The sequence below is a fragment of the Aureococcus anophagefferens genome (genome assembly GCF_000186865.1).
Source record: "Aureococcus anophagefferens unplaced genomic scaffold AURANscaffold_54, whole genome shotgun sequence".
Lineage (NCBI taxonomy): Eukaryota > Pelagophyceae > Pelagomonadales > Pelagomonadaceae > Aureococcus > Aureococcus anophagefferens.
This window is the reverse complement of record NW_008705607.1, coordinates 103,351-106,987: the sequence shown is the minus strand read 5'-3', so window position 1 is coordinate 106,987 and position 3,637 is coordinate 103,351.

The window sequence follows — 3,637 nt, the reverse complement described above, 5'->3', positions numbered from 1 at the left end:
CCAGTTCGCGCGGTCCTCCGGCGACACGGAGGAGGCCGGGCTCCGGGGCGTGGCCGTATCGGTGCTCTCGCGCGTCGGCGACGCGCTCTGGCCGGAGCGCTTCGGCGACGACGCGTCCGCGGACGCCGCGCGGGCGCCGCCGCCGGCCGCCGTCGACGCGGCGACGGCCGCGGCCGCCGCGGACGCCGAGGCGGCGGCGCACGCGCGGCGCGCGGGCGCGGCGCGCGCCGCGGCGCGGAAGGTCGCGGACGCGGAGGCCGCGCGCGCGTCGCTCGCGCGGGACCGGCGCCGGCTCGAGAAGGCGCTCCGTCAGATCGCGGACCTCCGGGGCAGGGCGGCCCTCGACGCGGCGCAGGCGGACAAGGTCCGCCGCGAGCCCGCGCTCGTCGACGAGCTCGCGGCCGTCGAGGCCGCGCTCGCGGCCCTCGACGCCGAGGACGCCGCCGCCGAGGAGGCGGAGGGCGCCGCCGCGGAGGACGCGGGAGACGTCGCCGCCGCCGAAGCGGCGGCCGCCGAGGACGACGACGCGACCGCGGACGACGACGACGCGGAAGAGGACGACGAGGCGGCGGAGGCGACCGCCGAGGACGACGAGGACGCCGCCGCGGGCGACGACGCGGGCGACGACGACGACGCCGCCGCGGGCGACGACGCCGCCGCCCCCCCCGCCGACGCCCGACGAGCTCTTCCTGTCGGGCTTTTTGACGACGTTGAAGCGCGACGCGAAGCCGCCCGTGCTCGTCGCCGAGGCCGTCGGCGCGGCCGCGAAGCTCTGCGGCGTGCCCGTGAAGGCGACGTCGTGGAAGAAGGCGGGCGCCTTCGTCGCGTCGCTCGCGGACTGCCTCGACACGAAGGAGCGGTCCAAGGGCGTCCTCGAGATCACGCGCGTCGACTGGCGCCGCGCGCCGCCATTCCGCGCCGTCGACCGCGAGCCCGCGGGCGGCGACGGCGGCCAAAGCCACCTCCGCGCGACGAAGAAGGGGAGCCAGGTCACGGTGGCCTGCCGCAGGGTCCGCGACAAGAACTGCACCTTCGTCGACGGCCTCGACTCCTGGGGCTACGACGAGCGCAAGATGAAGGAGCTCGCGGCCGTCTTCCGCGCGAAATTCTCCGCCGCCGCGTCCGTCGCGCCGCGCAAGGGCACGGAGGACAACAAGCAGGGCCGCGAGTTCTTCTCCATCATGGTCCAGGGCAAGTACCTCGAGCAGATCGCCAGGGCCCTCCGCGAGGACTACGGCGTCGCGAACGTCGCCACGCAGGCGAAGAAGGGCCTCGTGACGAAGAAGGACCGCAAGGCCTTCGCGAACTCGTAACATGTCGCGGGCGAACTCGTAACATGTCGCGGGCTCCGTCGAATGCGATGTCCATCGCCCGCGGGCGCGCGGCCGCGTCCGAGCGGGCGCGGCCAGCTCGGGAACCCGTCCGCGTCCGAGGCGGCCGCGACCAGGCCGGGACCCCGCTCCCCCGGCGGAAAGGCACAAAGCTCGAAGGACCAATTAGGCCGGCGGCGCGGCGCGGCGGGCGCGCCTCAGCCGACGGGGTTGACGAGCGTCGGGCGCGGCGCGGTGCCGAAGCGGTACTGGGGCGCGGTCCTGACGCGGGACGCGGCCTGGCGGCCGAGGAAGGCGCGCTCGTTGTACTGGCCCGGGCCCGGGTTTTTGTTGGGCCCCGTGGAGCCGCGGTAGCTCGAGCCGAACTTGGAGTTCGCGGACGACTTGCGCACGGACGTGACCTGCTTGCCGAAGGACGAGTGGTCCGCGTAGGCGCCGGGGCCCGGGCGGTCGTGCTCGACCTCGTAGAAGGATTTCTGGGACGCGGCGGTCAGCGCGGACGGCTCCGTGAGCGACCGCTGGAGCGCGACGGAGCCGACGTGGCCCATGGGCTTGTCGGTCATGAAGCGGCGGCTCGTGCCGACCTTGGGGCTGCCCGGCGCCTTGGAGAACTGGAGCGTCGACGGCACGCTGTAGACGCCCGGGCCGGGGCTCCGCGGGTTCGCGACGTCGAGCTTGAACTGGCCGAAGCGGTCCTGCTTGTTCAGCGGGCCCCCGAAGGACGGCATCGGCGCGCGGCCGTGCGCGTGGACGACGTGCGCCTCGGGCTCGTAGTCGCCGGGGCCGGGCGTGCGCGTGCCCTTGACGCTGCCCTTGCGCGCCTTGCCGAAGGCCGTCCGCGCGGACGTGAGCACGCGCGACGACACCTGGAGCCCGACGGACGCGTTGATCTTGTAGAGGCCAGGCCCGGGCACCGTGCTCTCGCGGGAGTCGAAGCGCTGCGCCCGGCTCCGCCCGAAGTGGCTCCCGCGCTCGAGCTTGAACTTGCTCGTCATCGACGGCTCGATCTCCTTGACGTTGTAGGACCCGGGGCCCGGCGCATTGTAGCGCGCCTTGCGCCGCTTCTCCGTCAGCGGGTGCGGCTTCAGGGCGTCCGTGAGGCCGAAGTCGGCCAGCTCGATGGGCATGGCGGACGCCCGCCGGGCGGCCCCGCCGAACGGCGCGCACGGCCGCAGGCCCCGATGCGCCGCGCAGCCTCTCGCGTTGAGCGTGGGAGATGGAGTTACAATCACTGGATATGTGCCGTTCACCTTTGGCCGGAAAAGACGTTTGCTTCGCTTGCGATGGCCGAACATCTCGCCGCGATGGCCGAACAACTCGCCGCCGCCGTCGCGGCCGGCGACGTCGCGGCGGCGCGAACGCTCCTGGACGCGGGCGCGGACCCGAACGGCGCGGGCGAAGCGGGCCTGCCGCTGCTCCACGTCGCGGCGCTAGTCGGCCCCGCGGCCCTCGCGTCGCTCCTCCTCGAGCGCGGCGCGGACCCGGGCCGCGCGGACGAGGCGTCGGGCGGCACGGCGGCGCACGTCGCGGCGACGAGCGACGAGTCGCTCGACGCGCTGCGCGTCGTCGTCGACGCCGACGACTCGCTCGTCGACGCGCCGGACTGGGTCGGCGACACGCCGCTCCACGTCGCCGCGCGCCACGGCGCGGTCGAGTCCGCGCGCGCGCTCCTCGAGACCTGCGCGTCGACGGAGCGGCGCAACATGCACGGGCAGACGCCGCTGGGCGTCGCCGGGGACTTCGCCGTGAAGCGGCTCCTGCTGTCGTACGCGCTGCAGGACGACGCGGCCTGGGCCGACGACGCCGCGCGCGCGGCGGAGGCCGCGCAGGCCGCGGAGCTCGCGCGGGCCGCGGAGTTCGCCCGGGGCCTGGCGGAGGCCGATCGCGTCGCGGCGGACGCGGCGGCGGCGCTCGTCGCGGACGCGGCGGCGACCCGCGCCGCGGAGGCCGAGGCCGAGGCGGCGCTCGTCGCGGAGGCCGAGGCCGTCGTCTCCGCGGCGGAGGCCGCGGCGGAGGCCGAGGCGGCCCGCGTCGCGGAGGCCGAGGCGGCCCGCGCCGCGGAGGCCGAGGCGGCCCGCGCCGCGGAGGCCGAGGCGGCCCGCGCCGCGGAGGCGGAGTTCGAGCGGAGGCGGCGGCGGGCCGACGCGGCCCGGGCGCGCGCGCGCTCGGAGGCCGCGGCGCGCGAGGAGGAGGCGCGGCGCGCGGCGGAGGCCGCGGCGCCGGAAGCGCTCGTCGAGGCCGACTGCTACGAGGACCCGGCGCCGCGCGCGCGCGTCGCGACGCCGCCGACGACGCCGACGCGGAGC